Raw genomic sequence first — 22,554 nt, 5'->3', positions numbered from 1 at the left:
CAAAGTTTAAAAAATTGACCGCTTTTTTTTTTGCTCAACATACACCTCCAAACACCCGGGCAACGCCGGGCGTAAATGCTAGTCTATAAATGTAAATCTATAAAAGTGAACGTGTCTGTGTGTCTGTATGTGTGTACATTTCCCTACGCAATAATTCTCTCAATTTTAAGTCTACAGACTCGAAATTTGATATACAGGGTACTGAGATTTTGGAAAATCTTTGGGATCGGTTTTCGGCCAGAAATTTGGCTGTTAAGGGGTCAAATTTCAACGAGTTAACCTTTGAGAACTCTACCAAACTCCTCCGACAATTTTGGGTCTACACATTTGAAATTTTAGATATAGGTTCCTTGGACATGGATCTAACTTAATAACTTGATTTGAGCCCAAATCAATAAATGTTAAGGAGTCATAATAGGGGTCAAAGTTTAAAAAAATTGGCCGCTTTTTTTCTTTTTGCTCAACATACACCTCCGAACACCCGAGCAACGCCGGGCTGGAATGCTAGTTATAAATAAAAACAGTATCAGATAACGTTATCTGCTGTAGGGAGACAATGACATTCTGACTATATAATGCTATCAGCTACCCCTCGAAAGTCATCTTAGCGATAAGAGTGTTACATATTAAATATACGTCTGTAAGGACATACTTGGTGAGCTAAATTTGGAGGGGAAACGTTAACATAGGATGTTTGTCTGTTGGAACGATGAAGCCCATCTGATTATCCCGGAATGGTGGTAGATGACACATGCTAAATTGTGAAGCAAAGGTTGCGCAATATGTAACCGCCCTTCTCATGTCGATACTACTTGATTTCAGTTGCAAGGAGAGGTCCAAGAAAACTGGAAACAATTCCGAAATAAGCGGAGAGCACATATAGGACCTTGTATTCTCAAATGGTCACCCATTTTAGTACTGACCAGGCTCCACAATGCTTAACTTCTGTAATTTAAACGAGATTATGTTGTATAGTACATATGTACCTCTACACTCTCCAACGAGTGACGTCACTGAATTTGGTCGTTATGGGTCCCAGGTGATGCTCCGGGGTTACTCTGGGAAAGGCCTTGCATGTTTAAAGGTCATGTCCGGCAAATTACCACTTCCTCCCACGTTGTCAGAGATCATGAAGGCAAATCGTCTGGCACTGGTCAACAAAATCCGTATCGCTGGAGAGCAAAGGTAATTTCAAGCCAAAAGAAGAAAAAATAACATTTTGACGACTGGTCTTTTTTGAGATAACGTAACAATAATTGTTTGCAGAAAGATTATGCACTCATCAACTTGGGCCCTTAATATTCGTGTCTGCACGGCACTTCTTAATAAAGTCAGGTCGATTTTCAAGTTCAGCTAGCGATCTCGAGTGTGGGGATCAGACTTAACGACGTGGAGTTTAGTGGGGAACAAAGTGAAGTCTCTCAGCCCAGTCCAATGACTTATCTGCCCGGCTGATTCTCGGTCTGGGTCTCCAGCAGACCCTCTGGGTTATATCGAGAAACCAGTGTCATAGCTCCGCCCATCTTATCAATAGAATTTAATTCTCACTTATTGATAATACATCATTGTTTTAACTTTCTGTCACAATTAATTGTTCTCAATATGCGAGGATCCGTCCTTCTGACATTGGAATGGTCAACGGATTTATAACATTCCTTCTTACTCATTTATTCCCCCCCCCCCCTGTTACCATGAATGGGAGGTTTCTCCTATTTTGGGACGGGTCTCTCATAATCATACTTCTTTTTTTTTTTGCCCAATATCTAGTTCAATTAACCAATACTGCAGAGCGTGTGTGTGGGGCCCTGTTAGCTCTTCTGGTAAGTCATATACCTACTTGATATTATTTGGGAAATTCGGCTAATGGCGCCCATTCTCTGACACGATCAGACCATAACCCGGTTTATGAAAATAAATAAAAAACATCCACTTAAATTTTATTGGCCAGAGAATAACTCAAATTTTATTTAAGTAAATCTAGCATATCTCTTATCAATCCTCCCTACTTTGCGAATTCTGTGAGTAATTAACATATTTCTAACCCTAACCCCAATTTCTTCTCTTTTTCCTTTTCTGTTCTTCTTTTTTTTCATCTTTCTGAATTTAAAAGGTGACATATCAATCTTTTTTTTTTTGTTTCTAATGTACCAATATTGTCATATATAAACAGAAAACGAAGTTTACACGAGTCAGAGGGTTCTAGTTCTTTCATCCTGCGAGAAAATTCGATAGATGAAATGATGCCAGACAGAGTATATAGAATAGGCGCAAAAGAGTAAATGAATCTTTGGAAGCCAATGCAATTGAACGCTAACAGAAATTGATGATACATAAAGTAAAGGGGCATGACCTCAAATCTGCAATTCCCGATCATTCTACTTCTTGCCGGCAACTATTTAATAAAATGATCCTTTTTCAAGTTCAATTCGATGTCTTTTTTGCATTTTTGTGTCCACTGATTTCAGAGCTGAACTGTCTTTACCTTCTCCAGAGACAACCACTGACGGGGGAGGGTATGACAGACCTCAGAGACGATCTTGAATGGAGTATTTGGAGTCTTGATGTAGCGTTGTGGTTGAGCGTTGAAGACACGAGTTATGATTTGTCTTTACAAAAGTCGATATCGTATTTTCATTCGAAAATATGTTCCATTGTTATTGTAAATTATATTCTAACTTCCCTCCTCCCATCGAATGAACTCATCCACTCTCTGTCGTTAGTCCCGAAGACTATTTAAGTACATATCCTCCTTCTTGTTGTAGTATTCTCTTGTAATTAAAATATTTACTAGTGGTATACTGCTCTCTTATTGTTCTCAGTCTCAACTACATTAGTTTGCACTGACAACAGCTGCATGCATTGAATGCGACTACAGTAGACTTACCATATTGTTGGTGCTTGGGAGAAACAAACTAAATACATCTGGTCTAGACGGTATATGAGGGGCGCTCAGTCTTAATCTCCTTTCTTTTGCTGCTATTTTTTTCCCTTCAATTCTCCCTGTTTCTTGTTCAGCTCGCTGGTCAGATTTCCATTTTTTCATCCTCTTCTCGTCGTTTTCATCTTGTTTATCGCTTTAACTTCTTATTTTTTTAATTTTTTTTTTACAGGGTGGTCACCACTTATCAAGGCCCGGAAGCCACTCAGGGATAAGGGTTATTGCAAGTACAGTACGTTAGTGTGGAGATTTAATGAAGTGTTTACTTAAGAGGGCGGTTCATTAGGAATTTGTTAACGTTGGAGTCGAAGACATCCAAGTTGTAGTCAGGTGGGAAGCAGGCAGACGGAACAGAGTTCCACAGGCGTGCAGTTCTAAGAAAGAAGCTTTGTTCATGGAATCCGCGTTTTGATTTAGGCGCAGATAAAGAATGGTGGAAATTTTTCACAGTGGATTCAGCTAGACGGGTGTTTTTCGTGAAAGATTGGCGAGGGGGGACCAGAGATTGGAGTTCAGATGAGCACCTGTCATGGAAATAAGGATAAAACAAGGATAGGCTCGCAACGTCTCTTCTATGGGAGAGAGGTTGCAGGGTAGAGAAGAGGGCATCCCCCACTAAGCCACGAAGTCTATTTTGTACTCTGTCAAGGCAGGATAGGCTGTCTTCTTTCTTTAGTTTGTTTATTTGGGTTTCCAGCCTCACTTCCCATCCAGGTTTTGTTGGTCTTTTTTCTTTCCCCGTCTTTTTTTCTGATTTAAACTTTATACTTGCTGTCTTGGCATCTGCACAAATTAAATTGTTTAGGTTTGTAATGATATCTGTTAGGATGAGCTTGTTCATCTTCTCTGTTTAAGCTTTTAATTTCCTCCACTTTTGATTCTTTAAGTATTTCATATATCTCAGTCTTCATAAAAACTAATAATACAAAAATTAAATTAGGTTTGGAGAGGTTACATCTGGGAATGGGGTTTCAAATATGCTTGGAATAACAATTGTCACAGCCGCTAAGGATTTCCTTGTGTCCAAAGAGGTGTCATAAAACTTTATTATTTCAAAAGAAGCCGATGACAGTTACCCTAATGTATAGCCGGCACCAACGAAATCCTCCCTCAGAGCATTTAAAACTTTTTAATAATAATATGAACCCCCCTCAGATGAGGGCACATAGTCATTTTGAATAGATGCGAAACGATAACAAAGGCAATAGATAAGTTATCTCTCAATAAATGACAAATAAATAGAATAAATTAAACTCTGCTAATCAATGTTAATCTGTAAATGAGATTTATAACCTATTCTGTGGCCCTTCTCAGTCTTATGTTGTAAAGGACAACTTCTTCTTCTTCTTCTTCTTCTTCTTCTTCTTCTTCTACTACTACTACTACTACTACTACTACTACTACTACTACTACTACTACTACTAATAATAATAATCAAACAACAAAACAATTTGTGCTTGTTTCATCTTTTATTTTAAAATTTGAAAGAATCGGGTTGGAATCGGAAATTAGACGATAATTTTTCCGATTCCGATACCGATTCCGATACTCCCAAAAGTTTCGATCTTTCCGATTCTCGATTCCGATTAATCGTCCCAACAAGAATAATATATATATATATATATATATATATATATATATATATATATATATATATATATATATATTTCAAATAAACCGCGAAAACTAAAATACACTCATTTCATTTCAGTGACACGTCCACATTTGAATTATAATGGCCTTATTTATTCAAAAAGAATATAAATTACATTATATCTTTTTAAATATATTAACAGCACAGTTATGCGACATTAAAAATCTTACTCTCTTTCACAACTCTATAATTTTTCTTTGTAATTTCCAACAACTGTTTTTGTTCTGAAATAGAAGTCATACTTTTCATTACAACAAATATATTTTCATTTAATTCATTCGTCCAGAAGAAGTCTTATAATAAAGATGAAACGTTGATGGACGTGTGACTTGGTTTATTCCTTTATATATATATATATATATATATATATATATATATATATATTTCTGTAGAAATATATTTCCTTATAATATATATCAATCCTTATTTAAGAAGCTCAATGTAATTACAGAGCAATATAGAGAATAAATGACAAAAAGTTATATTCCAAAATTCATGATGTTGACCATCTTATAATTTACTCCTTTAATTCAGTTGACTTATACAATTCTTGACAGTATCTGTTTCGTAGCGCAAAATCAATCACTTAATCATTATATCAATCAATGAATCTATTATGCGCTTAACTCATCAGAATGCTTTTATTATTTAAACTTCGGCGATGTTTACTTAATCATTACAAGTTGTTTCAATAGACAGGACAATAAAAATATTCTGCCGATCTCGTCAGACGATCTAAGCCAAAATAAATTAGAAGGAAAAAGATTATTTTAAATTACGTATAGGTATAAAAAAACAAGAGTTAAAGTGCTGGATAGAGAGGGAAGAGGGGGGAGTGAGAGCAAAGAAAAAGAAAAGGGATTGGGAAGAAATATAGATTATATTTATTGTTAGAATTGAAATTAAAAATTAAGAATGGAAGGAAAGAAATGAAAATGAATTAAAATGAAGGAATAAGATTGTTTGTTAAAAGGGGCAAATTAATAGCATATAATGTAAAATATAAATTAAAATAAAATAAAATAAAAAAAGAAAGTGAAAACATGACGGAGTTAGAAAGTGAGGCAGAAGGAGATAAATAACGAAGAAAAGTATGTTTAACATGTGCCAAGAGAAAACAGCAGTATTTTGCGCGTGCCAACAAAGTCATGATTCAGAAGAGTTTCTGTGGCCTCTAGCTACTGTAGTCATGGTAGGGGCAGATAGAGCAAAAATACGCTCAGTTCAAGAGGTAAATACAGGTGTTCAATAAAATTAATATACGGTCCATTTATATAAATGACAGGGATAATAATTATAGATTTATAATTATAAAAGTAAAAGTTGTCAAATAAACAGGAAGCTGTAATACATTTATTAGGTAGTTATGGAATTTTAGTTAAGTTTAAGGGGGAATGATTCGGAGTTTTTAATTAATTTTCGGAACAAATAGGGTTTTAATTAATATATAATGGGTTATTTTATTTAAGGAAACTTGAGTAAGGTAAAAACTATAAGGGATATGTAACTATTATTTTATAATTATTACTAATAGAATAAAATATAGATAATTATTATTATTACTGATGATATAAAACACAAATAACTATTATTATGATTATTACTAATGGAATACAAGATAAATACTATTATTTTATAATTATTACTAATAGAATAAAATATAAATAACTATTATTATGTAATTATTAATAATGAAAATAAAAAATAAATAACTATGATTACTATTACTAATGGAATAAAAGATATATAACTATTATTTTTTAATTATTACTAATAGAATAAAAGATAAATAATAATAATAATTATTATTAGAATTATTACTAATGAAATGAAAGACAAATAGCTATAATATTATAATTATTACTAATGGAATAAAATATAAATTATTATTATTATTATTATTATCATTATTATTATTATTATTATTATTATTACTACTACTACTACTACTACTACTACTACTACTACTACTAATGAAGGAAAAGATGAATCGCTATAATTTTATAATTATTAATTGAATAAAAGGTAAATTATTATTATTATTATTATTTTTATTACTATTATTTTTATTATTTATAATAATAATGAGATAAATGAAAAATAACCATTATTTTATAATTATTACTAATGGAATAATATTAAATAACTATTATTATTATTATTATTATTATTATTATTATTATTATTATTATTATTATTATTATTATTATTATTAATGAAATAAGAGGTAAATAATTATTATTTTATAATTATTACAAATGGAATAAAAATAAATAACTACTATTATTATTAACATTAATATTCTTCTTCTTCTTAATAATAATAATGGAATAAAGTTAAGGTAATCTGCTTGAGTGAGATAGTATTTAATGAAAGTGCTTCAGTATGGCGTGAAGTTGCTAAAAAGGTGAGATTTGTAATGTTTGCAAACAATTGACAGTTCATTTCTAATATTTGATAGTTTGTTTCTATCTTTAAAATTAGTAATAAAAATTTTTCATGCAGACAAAGAAAGCAAGGGGTATATAGAAAACGGATCTTTCGAAAATTTCCTATTTCCTATTTTATGGTGGGTGTAAGATTATTTTGGATTAGGCTTAAGTAGTGGGTATTTAGGGAGATTTTTTTCGGGTGTTTGGGGTTAGTAAAGACCATTCTAAAATTATATTTAAATGAGGTTTCAGCAAGCCAGATATAATATTTTTATCATATATATATATATATATATATATATATATATATATATATATATATATATATATATATATATATATATATATATGTGTGTGTGTGTGTGTGTGTTTATATATATATATATATATATATATATATATATATATATATATATATCCGGTGATATCTAGACCATATCATCGATATTCAATTATTTCCACCCCAAATCTTTATTGCTATTCTCTATTGATATTCCAACTGATAGCAAGGCGAAAACGAAAAGAAGGAAGGGATGTAACCCATAACTACATCATTAAATCATATTTTAGACATAAAATATATCTTAGCATCAAAATTGTAATTTCTTAAAATGTGACTAGTTAAAGTTCAGAATAAAATCACGCTTTTCTTTTAACGGTTAATTAAAAAAAAAATAAAATCTTCTGAACGCTATTAAAAGTTAAATTCTTCACTAGTTTGCATTTTTGAGACGGAAGTGTTTTTGAGATAAGTGATTTCAATACTAATTCCCACTTTTTATTTTTAGATTCAAATATTAATAACTACATTTTATTTCAGTATTTAATTCATGTATTTCTGTTGTATTAAATGCTAGCTTTTTTTCTCGTCGATAAATGTTTATTTATCTACCGAGTTGATTGCAAAAATAGATTACGTAATTGTACTCATTTTTAGTTCGTGAGAGGGGAATCTATCACCATACTTTCCCTTAAACACGTCTGTCGGACTTTTATTAAGTACAATACTTAATAGTTTTTTTTTTTTAATGGAGAGTAGAAAATGCATTGTGGATGCATTATCGGCAGCTCCTGTTACTCTCGTTTCTTCTTATTTGTCCCTCAGTCCTCATTTTTTAATGAGTGATTTTTCTGACAAAGGGAGAAGAAAAAGCTGTTTTCTAGTTTGACAGTATTTTGCGCGAACAATTGGCAGAGATGGTGGAAATTTTCTGTTTCTATGTCTATCCTTGTAGCCATGTCACTAGTAAGGGTGCTGGAGGTAAACGTTTTGACTGACGTCAGGCTGACGTTATCCGCCTGATAGTCAGAGACCCGAACCTTGGATTAACCATTAAGGAGGCTGTCTTATCAGCAGGTGCAAAGTACTGAGGCTGCTTTATTGCCATTTGGTGAATGGATTCTGGACCATGCAGTAGCTTCTGGTGGGGCCTCTCGATGCCATACTAGTGGGTAATTGTTACGGCTTTACCTTATCATTAGCTACAAAAAAAAAAAAATTCTTCGTCTCTTTTTCTCTCTTAGTTTCCCCTCTCTGTCCTGCTCTAAGTAAATCTGACGACCTAGTCCACAAATTCCAAAATTTCATCATGACAAGTTTCAAGAAAAAATACTCGATTAAACCCGGTTCTCCAACTTCCAACGTAGACCCCTACTACCATGTCTCCTTCTCCAACATCAGGGGTCTACGTTCTAACCTTACAGAGGTTGAAACCCAATTACAGGAGACTAAACCAGACATTTTATTTTTAAGTGAAACTGGCATTGGACAGGCTATTTCCCTAGAAGAGTTTGCAATTACAGGATACTCTAACTTAACTTCTAAATCTGACCCCCAAGATCGCCATGGGCATGGAATATGTGCCTATATTAAAGATAGCTTTCCATGTGGTAGGGACATCTCCAAGGAAGATCCTAACTTACCCTATATGTGCTTCCGGGTTGCTTTAGCTCACACTACTGCATTTATATTTACTCTCTATCGCCCCCACAACAGCGGAGTTACTATCTTTCAAAGCATATCTGAGAAAATTGACCAAGTCCTATCTGCTTATCCTTCAGCTAACATTCACGTATGTGGAGATTTCAATGTTCACAACGTCGAATGGTTGACCCACTCAAACAAGACCGATGATGAGGGGAGGTTCTGTCATGATTTCTCCATTGCCTATGACCTCACTCAGATTGTTCAGGAACCCACCCGTGTGCCCGACAATGACGGCCAGTATGCAAGCCTACTAGACCTTTTTCTCACAACTTGCCCTGAACTATGTTCAGTTTCTGTTCTGTCGCCTCTTGGATCTTCCGAACACTCTGTTGTATCAATTAAGATAAAAATGAAATGTAATAAGTCCCCAGACGTACCTCTTCATCGTATAGTATATCGATACACTAAGGCTGACTAGGATAGCTTCCATACATTTATATCTGATCTACCTCTGCATTCCATGTTTAAAAAGGATGTGTCCTCTATAGTATTAGACCTGACGGAATGGTTAATTGTAGGTATTGACCGTTTCATACCCTCTAAAAAGTTTCAGCAAAAACCTAACAGCCAGCCATGGTTCTCTCCAGAATGTGCTGCTGCCATTGCGCACAGAAATCACTTTTTCCACTGCTTCAAACGTAATAGATGTACGGAAACTAAAGCCGCTTTCAGGACTGCCAGCAACCATTGTAAGAAAGTAATAAAGAACGCAAGAGAGTTGTATGCTCAATCTGTTAAGTCCAAAGTAGCTGAGCAGCGGCTTGGTTCCCACCAGTTTTGGCAAATAGCAAACAGAATCCTGAACAGAAGCGTGTGCTCCATCCCAACTATTATCAATGGACCTGAGGTAATCTCGTCAGCATGAGACAAAGCCAAACTCTTTGTCAAGAACTTTGTAGCTAATTCTACCCTTTGCGACCAAGGCCGCCAACCCCCAATATTTCCTCCTGTATCAGAAAACACGCTATGTGATATACGTATATCTGTACGTGATGTTGCCAAGCTAATCAAAAACCTTGATTCCAGTAAAGCAACTGGCCCTGACAGTATTCCAATTATAGTACTCAAAAAACTTCAACCTGAACTAGCGCCCATACTTACAAAACTGTGTAAACGTTGTCTTAAGGAGAATAGTTTCCCATCTCCCTGGAAAATTTCATCAGTATGCCCTATATTTAAGAATTCAGGTGATCGCTCATCCCCCTCTCAGTACAGGCCAATAAGTCTCCTGTGCGTCATGAGTAAGTTGTTGGAATCTGTGTTAAATACAGAAGTAATCAACCATCTCAACAAAAATAACCTTCTTAGTGACACTCAATATGGTTTCCGTTCTGCTAGATCTACAGCAGATGTGCTTACAGTTATATCGCATAGGATTAGCAAATCTCTCGACGGTGGCAATCTTTCTAGGGCAATTGCTCTTGACATATCTAAAGCCTTTGATAGGGTATGGCATAAAGGTTTACTTCATAAGATCGCTAGCTATTGTATAGCTGGAAAAGTCTTCTCAATTATTAAATCATTTCTTTCTGATAGGTTCATAAGAGTAGTAGTTGAGGGGCAAAAATCAGAAGCTCACAGTATTAATGCTGGTGTCCCTCAGGGGTCCATCCTGGGCCCGACTCTTTTCCTGATCTACATTAATGATCTTCCAAATCACATCCTTACATCATTTGTAGACATTTATGCTGACGACACTACCATTTATGATAGCACATCTAAGACAGTAAACGACCAAGTTCTCTCCAATTCTCTCTCCTCTGATCTTGAGCACGTAGTACAATGGAGAAAGGAGTGGCTGGTTACTTTTAATGGATCTAAAACCAAGCTTCTCTCTTTACATCATCAACATTCTAATCCACATTTGTCATCAATTGAAATGAATGGCTCTCGTCTTCAGGAGGCCTCAAGTTTTGACAAGCTTCTGGGCTTGACCATTACTCCTGATCTTAAATGGAACACGTACATCAAATCTGTTGCCAAGGCCGCTGGAAAAATGGTGGGATCTTTCTATCGATCCGGTAAATATCTCACTGCTGATGCTATTCTCTATCTATATAAGAGCCAGGTACGTCCAAGGATGGAATACTGTTGCCACATCTGGACAGGAGCTGCTAGAAAGGACTTGTCCTGCCTTGATAGAGTTCAAAATAGACTTCGTAGCCTCGTAGGAGATGTTCTTTTCTCTTCGCTGCAACCTCTATCTCACAGAAGAGATGTTGCGAGTTTGTCTCTGATGTATCGTTATTTTCATGGAAAGTGTTCGACTGAGCTTCAATCTATGGTCCCCCCTCGCCAAACTTTCACAAGAAACACTCGTCTAGCTGTAAACACTATCAATAATTCCCCCCACTCTTTACCTGTGCCTAAACCTAAACGTAGATTCCATGAACAAAGCTTCTTTCTTAGAACTGCACGCCTGTGGAATTGTCTTCCGTTTTCCTGCTTTCCGGCTGACTACAATATGGTTGTCTTCAAGTCTAACGTGAATAAGTTCTTGATGAGCCGTTCCATATAAGTTATCAAATTTAACAAATTTTCATTACTAATGATTACTATATTGCCCAATTTCTACTGTACACTCTTTATCCCTTATCCTTGAGTGGCCTCTTGGCCTTGATAATGTGGTGATGCCTATGTAAAAAAAAAAAAAAAAATTGTGTTTATAACAGCAGGGAATGAATATTTGAAATAGACATTATTTATTCTAAAGGTAATCATATTTCTTTTCTCGGAAGAGGGGAATCTCCTCTGGGTGGAATGTTCAAAATAATCTTAGAAGCACTAAACTATTTTAATGAGATCACCCTCAGGTGCACTATTTCATAAATATTATTGAACGCTACGAGATCATGAGCGTCTTTGTGGCGTTCAATAATGCCTATACTCTACATTACGTTCGACATTGCGTCACATCCATCCATGGTAAAAAACAATTTTATTACTTTTACTTCATGTCAGGTTTAATGAATTAGAAACGCGCATTAATGACGGGAAATCGCAGAATAAAAACTTTAAAAAAAACTTTCGAAAAAAAAAACAAACCCCAACGTATTTATAAATATCATTCAGAAAAAGAGGTAAATTTTCGAATTATTTTCCTAATCCTTTTATGATGCACATCAGTTACAGCAGAATGAAGAACTGAGGTTTGACTCAACGTTTGATGTCCAAGACAAAGACGTCAATGAAACCATGGTAATATCTTAAGTATGTAAAATATAGTGTTTAAATAGATAATCCGTATTTGAACGCTCACATTTTAAGATCAAGCACTTTATATTAATTTCTTTTTGACACATTCCGACACCATATATATATATATATATATATATATATATATATATATATATATATTTCATCCACATACAGTACTGTTGCGCTGTATCACAGCTCATCAGTACAGGTAGACTAGTACCAATCTCTAGCCAGGAATTCAACCTACAACCACCTAGTTGATTGTCGTCAGATCTAACCTTCGGCCCATAGGCTCGGTGCTCGTAAACAACCCCAACAAATGACAATTTTTTACAGTGCTCGACCTGCTTGTTTATTTACAAACAAAGAGAGAACTTCGCATAAACGCTAATTAAGCAGCAGGTGAAACCATTTTATAAAAGTGCTTTACCAAAGGAAACGGGCTTAATATATATATATATATATATATATATATATATATATATATATATATATATATATATATATATAAATAAAAGTTACAATAAGTTTACTAAGGTAATCAAAATGGTAAACTTAAAATATATTATAAATATTACAAGTAAAATAAACTCAGCCAGATATAAAAAGCTCAATAAAACCGAAAAGAAATAGAGCTTATAATATGAACAAATGATTAATAAAATATGTTAAAAGACATCTTGAAAAAGAGTTAAAGACATATTTAATTTTAAAAAAGGAAGCACAAGATAAGTGGATAGTCCTTAATCCGCGGAGTTTCGAAGAAATACTCTCCTTCTCATCAGAGGGCAGGAATTAGCAAAATGCAGGATCGGATTTTGCATATAAAAGTATTTAATGAAACTACAAGTAAGTCAAAAATCTTACTTGGTTAAAAAAAGGGGTGAGGTAAGGGGAACAGGAGGCAAAAGAAAAATAATAAAAAGATTTCACATGAATGGATAGTCCGGTGAAGGGTAAAAATCTCAAAATGGTAAAATCCAAAACGGTCGAATTTAAAATTTCAATCCAATGAATTTAAAATGATAAATTCCAAATGGTCCAAAATCATCCAAAAGGTAGAGTTCCTTGGAAAAAAGCGCAAATGGAATGAATTCCAAATCATTAAAAGAAAAGTACTAAAGATAATATTTGAAACACGTCTGTCAAGGCTGGATGAATCAAAAAAATTAAGGCTTAAAAAAAATCCGAAAAACGGTGACAATTTAAATTTGAAAAGCAAGGTCAAACTGACCCAGACAAAAAGCGCGAAAGTTAGCGTTAATAATTAGGTCAGCTTAGATATGCACGTGAAAGTCTCAGAAAAATTAAGAAAACTGATCAGAAGAACAAATAAATGACCAAGAAATGGGGCGTCTGTTATAAATATACATATATACATATATATATACATATATATATATACACACACACACACACACACACACACACACACACACACACACACACACACACACACACACACACACACACATATATATATATATAAAAAAAATAAAAATAGATAAATAAAAAAAAATAAATAAATAAAATAAAATAAAAAATAAAAATTATATATATATATAATAAATGCACAAAATAAATGCACATATACATACATGCAGACACACAAATGCACACATACATGTATATACATACAAACACGAATATAAATATATATACACATATATGAATACATATACAATAACACACACACACATATATATATATATACATATATATACAAACACACACGCATGCATAAACATATACACATATCCAAAAACATATACAGGTTAAACAAAAAACATACATACTTACATACAAAATAAGAGGAGAGGCCGGTATCTGCAAACTCCAAAATAAGGCAAATAAATGTGTATGTAAAGGCATATAGTTAAATATAAGTAAACAAATACATAGAATAAAAATGAATAGGTTGATGTATATATTTAATTAATCGGTATACTTATACCATAAAACGGAGACAGCAGATGGAAAACAGGCCAAAGAAATAAAGAAAAACAAATAAAATTAAAAATATAAAAAGCTTAGAAGGTAAGATTATAAAAAAAAAATTATGGGAAGATATATATTTGAAGGGTTAAATTAATAGCTATGTGATTTCAAATTTACCATATTTAAACTTGGACATATGTTTGCAATAAGAGATCAGTTCGTTTTTAGAGTTTATTATATTACTACTTTAAGGCGAGGTTATAATAGTTATAGCTTCAGATGTACACAGGTGACAAGACTTAGATCCTGGAGTACAAGACTTAACTTTTTTTAGGATGGTCCATTTAATTGAAAAGTGGGTATTGGTAGAGTTAAGCTTTTTAACCAGTGTAGTTAGAGAAGTTCCCTGGTTATTATTTGAATTTTGGTTATTGAAAGAAGAAGTGTGGTTTGAAATTCTTTTCTTTATTAAAGTTGAAGTAGCACCTATATATGTATATGTTTTATTAATAGTTCGGAGTCGAGAATTAATATTAATTTGTTGATTTATACTGGGAAGAGAATTTAAATTTTGTTCATTTTGATGAACAGAGGGTAGGACAGTAATTGTATCAGGATTGGTTTGGAGGGGATAATTAGTGTTATCAGTGTTAGGATGGCTGCTATTAAAAATATTATTATTATTATTATTATTATTATTATTATTATAGCTGGTTGTATGATTGAAAATAGAGGGGCTGGTTGAATCGTTTGTTGGATTAATAATTATATCAGAGGGAGGGTCGGAGGAAGGATAATTTGGTGGCAAAATGTTATTGTTTATTATGGGAGAATTTCGTGGGAGCTCTGTAATTGTGCATGAATATATTACATCTTTTGTGATGCAATCATGATTGAGTGGGCAAAGATGTTTGTTAATACAGTTGCAGTTTCTTTTTGGTTGGATTGGGAAAGGGATTTTTTGGGCTGATTTAATTTTTTTGTTATTAGATGCTAAGATTCTTTGTGCTAAATTAGGTATAGTAGAATAAGAAGTTCTTATTGAGTTTTTATTAAAAATTGAACTATATCTGTGTGGGTATTTGAAAGAGTTTTCTACAATATTGAAGAATTCTTTAGGTATATTAGTTTTAACATTTATGCTAAATGGAGGATTAAACCAAATATTTTTCTTTCTCCTAGTGCGACAGGGTGGCTTAGAAGTATTACGATTAGCATGTTTGTTCGGATTATATTTGTGGAGTGGACCATTGCTATTGATAGCAGCAGATCTTGTTATTTGAACTGGTTTCTTGCGAGTCATATTCTGTGTGATTACAGATTTAAGACGGCCTACAGTTGGAGCATAATGGTTATATTGAATCTTTTCATTGTATCATGAATTTCTTAAGGCATTATTGAAGAAAGTAGCATTTTGATTAAAGGTTTTTTATCGGCTGAGAGCGTAGAAATTCTTCTAGAGACGGATGGTACTATAGATTTTATAATTGAATTGGGGTGGTTAGAAGATTAATGGACGTATAAAAGCGTAAGGTTTGGTTTATGATAGGGGCTGTAAGTTTCAGTATTAAGATTAAGTGTAATGTCTAGAAAATCTGAAGTTTTTTTATTTGGTTCAATAATTATAGAAAGGCCAAAATTATTAAAAAAGTTATGTAATTTTTTAATTGTATTATTATACTCTCTTGGCCTAGCTGTTGTTGTAAATAGAGCATCGTCTCTATAAAGGTCCCCTTGGATATGTTTAAAATGGTATTTCAATTCTTTCAGTAAGAAGAGTCCCACTAAATCTGTAACCTAGCAGAGTTGGAAGCACCCATTAGGATGTCAAAATTATTAGGGGTATCTTTTCTAGTCCAAAACTTATTGTTAAATTGTATAAGGGATTTTCTGGCTAGGAGAATTAATTTAATTTCCAAATGAGTTAAGTCAGAATTTCATTTAGCAAAGATTAGGGCCTTATTTAAGAGTATCGGTGAAATTGATTGATAATAATTGTTGATGTCAAAGGTTATGAAGTTAAGGAGGTGTTTATTTTCAAGGGAAACAAACCAATTAATTACAGAATTCGAATTTTGCCAAAGGAGGAAGCTAACTTTTTCTTTAATAGAGGGGATAATTCTATCTAAGATATTTTTGCTCACCGCACCCAAGTCAGAGCTAGATGGGCAGATCAATCTGATGGATGGGTTATCATAAAAATTAGGTTTATGGTCTTTGAGCGTGAATCTAGGGGTACCCGGAGAAAGTATTTCAGTGGAGTTAAATCTTATAGTCTCCCGCAACCTTTTGGATTCTATTAATTCTGAAGCTAAATCTTTACTGACTTCTATGAACATTCATAACTCCACTGAAATACTTTCTTTCTCAATGACAATCGTGCTACATTCCTATGATTTCAATATGTATTCTTTTTTTAAAACTTTTCTTACTGGGTTCGATTCTAACCTTTTCCAAATATCATGCCCAAACTTATCTAGTTTGCTCTTTTAATTACTGGGTCTGTCCCTTTTCATGTAACATATCAAGTTTCAAATCTGTAGTTCAAATATTCAGAGAGGAGTTTGGTAGAAAATTTTCGCGCACACAGACAAGATCACTTATATATATATATATATATATACTTGGGTATATATATATATATTTCCGTGTGCTAAAATATTTTCATCTAACATTATACACATTATACACAATGTAGAAACTATATATAAATAATTTTTAAAATAGAAAAAGTAAGCTTTTAATATCAATGCAAGAATAAGAAAAAAACCTAACTTTATAGGTATATAGACAAATTTTGAAAAAGAGTAAATTATCGAACAGGATTTTAGATTTTAAATTATTTTCCTAATCCTTTTATGTACACATTACTTACAGCAGATTGTGGAAGAAAGTTTCGTGAACATTTTAGTGAAACCATGGTACGTCTCTTATATCTATAATATAAAGCTGAACGTCTGTGTGTGTGTCTGGTCACGAATAGGCTCCTATATGGTTGACTATTACATAAATCACATATAATGATAGATGTATCGAGACACAGGAATTGGTATGTTTGATCTGGCATAATGATGATTCATTAAAATTGTGGGGTCTGCGTACGCTCCTGTTCCACAAAGTATGGAAATAAAAAATTTACAAAATAAAAAAAAACGTTTACAAGTGTTTTTGATATAGATGTACATACTGATACTTTGATAAGTATGTTTTAACTTAAATAGGGATGGTATAATAACATTGTGGGGCCGGCGTTCGCGCCTAGCCTCCATAGAATGGAAATAGGCACAAACTTTAATAAAGACTTTTCATATCTATCTGCGTAAGTATACTTTGATAATTATGTTTCAGTTTGAAGCAATATAGTATAATAAAATTATGGGGTGTTCGTTCGCGCCTGACCTCCATAGAATGGAAATATGTCACAAAGTTTAACAAGTTTTTTTTTTAATATAGATCCACAGAATATTGTGATAGGTGTTTCAATGTGAACAGGTATGGTATAATAAATTATGGGGTTTATATATTTTATTTTTACTTTCATCATATTTTGCTTTGGTTTTGATACTCCCAAATTCGAAGCTATCTCTTCACAACACTCCCTTTTCATAACCTATCATACTTGCATAAATCAGAGTCCATTTTCTGTAGGCTGTTTTTGAACCCAGTCAACAACGGGTACGTTTGCTAGTATATATATATATATATATATATATATATATATATATATATATATATATATATATATATATATTGTAATTGTGAGGCAACGGTGCACACCATCTCTAACTACATCTCTCCTTAATCGACACTGCTTGAGTCCAGTGACAAGGACCACTGCAAACAATATATATATATATATATATATATATATATATATATATATATATATATATATATATATATATATATATATTAAACTCAAGCAGTGTCGAGTCAGGAGAGGTGTGGTTGAAGATTATGCAACTCTTGCTTCATAATTACACGCGCAACCCTCTCCCACACACATATATAAGGTTGGTGCAAAAATAATGTTTTTTTATCATATATAAGTAAAAAATGACATTATTTTGGCACCAACCTAATATATATATATATATATATATATATATATATATATATATATATATATATATATATATATATATATATATATATTGTTTAATAAAATAGACATTTCATGCCTACTAATTCTTGTTTGGATCCTTTCCAGTTGTTTAATTAATTTTCTTGATTCTAACAACGACTGGCTGATGTCATCGCCATATTTTCTGTGGGCCCAAATATTTTCACATTCGGTGTAATTCATCATTAGAGATAATAACTGGTTCTGGAAAATTTATAGAAGTTTAATATATGTGTATATTTTTGGTTAGTAAAATAATGTTAAGTTATTCCTGTTACGTTTCTCAAGTTTTGATGTGATGATTGGTTAATCGGATTATTTGGATCTTTTGGACTATTTCTTCTCATTTTACGTGTCACCGAAACGTCGTGAAAATGACTCTTAATGAACTTAAGAACAAAAAGCCAATCTGGAACACCTTAAATAGAAAGTTCAATTATACATTTTCCTTCTGCAACTCAGTATTGTAACATTTATTCAAATAATTATTTTTATAAGAAAAAGATCATCCGTTGACTTATTATTTTTTATGCTTGAAAGTGTTTTCACCTCTCCAACTTTGATGATCAACGCCGAATGATTGTCCTTTAGTCTACCACGACTAATTATTTGTTTTTATTTTTGAAAACTTCCATTCGAGACAAGGGAAGACAATCACACAACTCTTTGAAGTTTTGGTAAATCAATACAAACACATTAAAGAAATAGTAAGACCAAACAAAACAGTAAACTGAATAAAAATTAAAAGTTTGATATTTTTTAAAACGAACAGTTTCGTTAACTAATTAAACTTTCTAAATAATCGAAAATAGTCACTATGAGAGAATATGTGATTTTTAAAAAATTAACAGTTTAGGATTTATTTTAAACGAACAATTTCTTTAAAAAATTAAAATTCTAAATGGGAACAATCTTACTATCTTCGAGTTTGTGTGCATGTAAGAAATCAATCAGTTTCTATTTTTAAAAATATTTTAAAGGCTATTTTTAGAGAATTTTAGTGATTAACTTCAATAAATTATGTAGGTGTGTCCACTTGGATCGAATGGAACTCTCCTAAAATAAAAATAAAATTTTTTTGGCATGACAGGTCTCTACTCTAACAGTTTTCTTAACCGGAACAAGTATTTTCATAAAAAGAAGTAAGCGAAATGAAGCGTATTCGTGCCAATAACATAGTGAAAGAAAAAAAAGCAAAAACGTTAGTCTGAATCAAGTATCGATATGTCAGACATATTGCTATTTGTACTTGTCTTTGAAAATCTGGCAAGATAACTTCATATGTTAGATGACGTTTCACCTAACAGTTATCTTTGAACTTTTATGCAAGGCAAATCAGTTTCTGTGAATACTGTATTTTAGATTGAGCGTGCTTGACTTTTTTCACCGCAAAATCTCTTATCTTATGGCAATGAATTCAGTTCGTATGGATGATGATAATCAACGTGAATAAATTATGAGTTCATTCATATTTTAGCTTTTAGTTTTTCTGATTATATAAAATAAAAAAAAATTGGAAACATGATGTCTATGTATTTCAATACATTAAAATATTAATAAAACCATGAATATAAATCTTGCACCAAATTCTGAATTACATGTATGCACACACTGATACTTCATATAAAAGTAAATCCTGTGAAATAAACCACATTTTTGGCAATAATAATAATAATAATAATAATAATAATAATAATAATAATAATAATAATAATAATATAATAATAATAATAATAATAATAATTGTTGGAGACGCCCCCCCTCATGGGATTAATGGACTATCTCATGTCGTCACTTCCTCTGGTGACGTCACTTCAAGTATGGAGTACCGGTGCTCGGCAGTCTGAGATTGGCACGCGATAAAGCAGGTCAGTTGCACACGCCCAATCGTTGAGGAATGGTATTACTCAACTCACTTTGCCTGTAATATATGTGAATACATGTTTCGTTCCTAAAAAATCCTGTGTTGCCTTTCGTTTGTTACCATTTAACCCCATAACAACTGGCAACGACGAATTCGACTTTCACACGGGTTAACTCCACAAAACACACACACACACACACACACACACACACACACACACGCACGCACGCACGCACGCACGCACGCACGCACGCACGCACGCACGCGCGCGCACACACACACACACACACACACACACACACACACACACACACACACACACACACACACACACACACAAATTCTAATTTACTTCAAAGAACTTCGGATTTACACGCTAAGAAGCCGGCTAGCAATTAAGTTCTAAAAACAAGCATAAAAAACAGAAACGAACACAAGGTAAAGTTATCGACGCAATTGTAAGTAATCCTTTTGTCTCTATATTTAAGTTGAAAAGAACTGTATGAAACGCATTTTTGCAATGTTTAAAAATTAATTTGGTTACCTATTGAAAGAAGAAAGAAAAAAAAGAAAAACATGTTGACCCAATTTTTACCGCGAGGACAATTCTAGCATAACTCATCGACTGTTTATTCGTATGCAAATTTGAACATTTTTTTAAAATGAAGTAAAAAATTTTTTGCCTTTGTTTTGTGCTGCTAACTTCATGCAATATTTCAACGGGAGAGAAATGTTTTTCCCCTTCTCGTTTGACTTGGACTAAAAGAAGGATACTTTTTCATTGAATGGAATTTTCTGAAATATTCTATTTTTAACTGTCGGTTCTAAAGTGAAAAACTTTTTTTCTTCCGCGTGGGACAACTCCCCCCCCCACCTACATATAAAGAAAAGCCATTTTGGTTAACTGCCAGACAATTCCACAATTATTTTTATTATTTTATTTGGTTTTTGGTTAGCAAGTAAATTTTTTTTTTGTCCACCTTCATATTGGGTTATCTCTAAGGTTTTTACCAAGAAGTAAGGCATACATTGCTCCCTCCTCACACACACACACACACACACACACACACACACACACACACACACACACACACACACACACACACACACACACACACACACACACACACACACACACACACACATTCAAGGAAAGGACATTCTCTTATTTATTTTTTTTATTATTTTATCTCTCTTCTCCAGTCAAAAACAAAAATTAATTCTTTTTTTTCGTGCGTTTGGAAAAAAGCCACTAAAAGATGGAGGACGTTAAAGCAGTATTAATACAGCTAATCAAGGCTCAAATGGACCAGCAGCAGAAAGCTAAGGAAAATTTAAAAGAACGTGATAAACAGTCATCCAGTTATAATTTCAAGAGAGGCAACAAGCGTTGGAGGAGAGAACGCTACTTCAACAACAGAGACAAGAAGATCTATTGTTAAAAATATTCGATAGAACGGAACACAGGGACGACAGTTTTGCTTTTTCCCAAGGTACAATATGGAACGCTATAGAAACGTTCAACTACCAACCGGAGTTGGAGGGGACGTTTGACGCTTTCTATCGGAGATACGAGGACCTATTCATTGTGGATTGTCAAGAGTGGAGCTACTTTTGAGGAAATTAGGGACCACAGAACATAGCAAGTTTGTGGATTATAGTTTCCTCAGGAAGACGAGTGAATTGGAATTTTCTGAAGCAGTCAAACTTTTATTCGAAATGTTCAGCTCGAATTCTACGCTTTTTCATAGAAGATGGAAGTGATTGAACCTGCAAAAAAGCGACGACGACGATTACCTGATCTTTGCGTCCGTGGTAAATAAACACTGCGATGATTTCCGTCTATCTGACTTATCGGCAGATGACTTCAAGTGTTTAATTTTGCGCAGGTTTTAGTCTCATCCAAAAACGCTGAGATTAGACAACGTGTTCTCTCTAGACTTGAGAGCAAATAGGGCCTCATCCTCCAGAAGTTGGCCGAGGATTGTCAACGGTAGTCTGCGTAAGGAACAACTCGAGACACGTCGAGGAGTCAGGCGCAACATTCATTAGAAGGACGACCTTCAGACAAGAAAATACTCACCCGAAAAAGCAAAGCTGGAAGTAAGAAAACTCAGGTTACACCTAATAAGTACCACTCAGTCACAAGACTCGAATCCCCTACAAGCTCGTGCTATCGTTGCGGCGGGAAACATTGGTCGAGTCAATGTTTTTACAAAGATAAGTACTGCAACGAATATGGCAGGAAGGGCCACAAAGCGATCCAGTGCAGGAAGAACAAGGTCAAAAACAGTGTCCGAAAGACTAGATCCAACTTGGATTCGGATAACAACCGGCGCAAATATGTCACAGTTAACATGGCAAATAAAACTGTGCATCTACAATTGGATTCCGGATCAGACCTGCCCATCATTAACCTT

This window comes from Euprymna scolopes, chromosome 9 (genome assembly GCF_053919585.1).
Source record: "Euprymna scolopes isolate OS-2025 chromosome 9, ASM5391958v1, whole genome shotgun sequence".
Classification (NCBI taxonomy): domain Eukaryota; kingdom Metazoa; phylum Mollusca; class Cephalopoda; order Sepiida; family Sepiolidae; genus Euprymna; species Euprymna scolopes.
Note: the sequence above shows the minus strand (reverse complement) of the source record.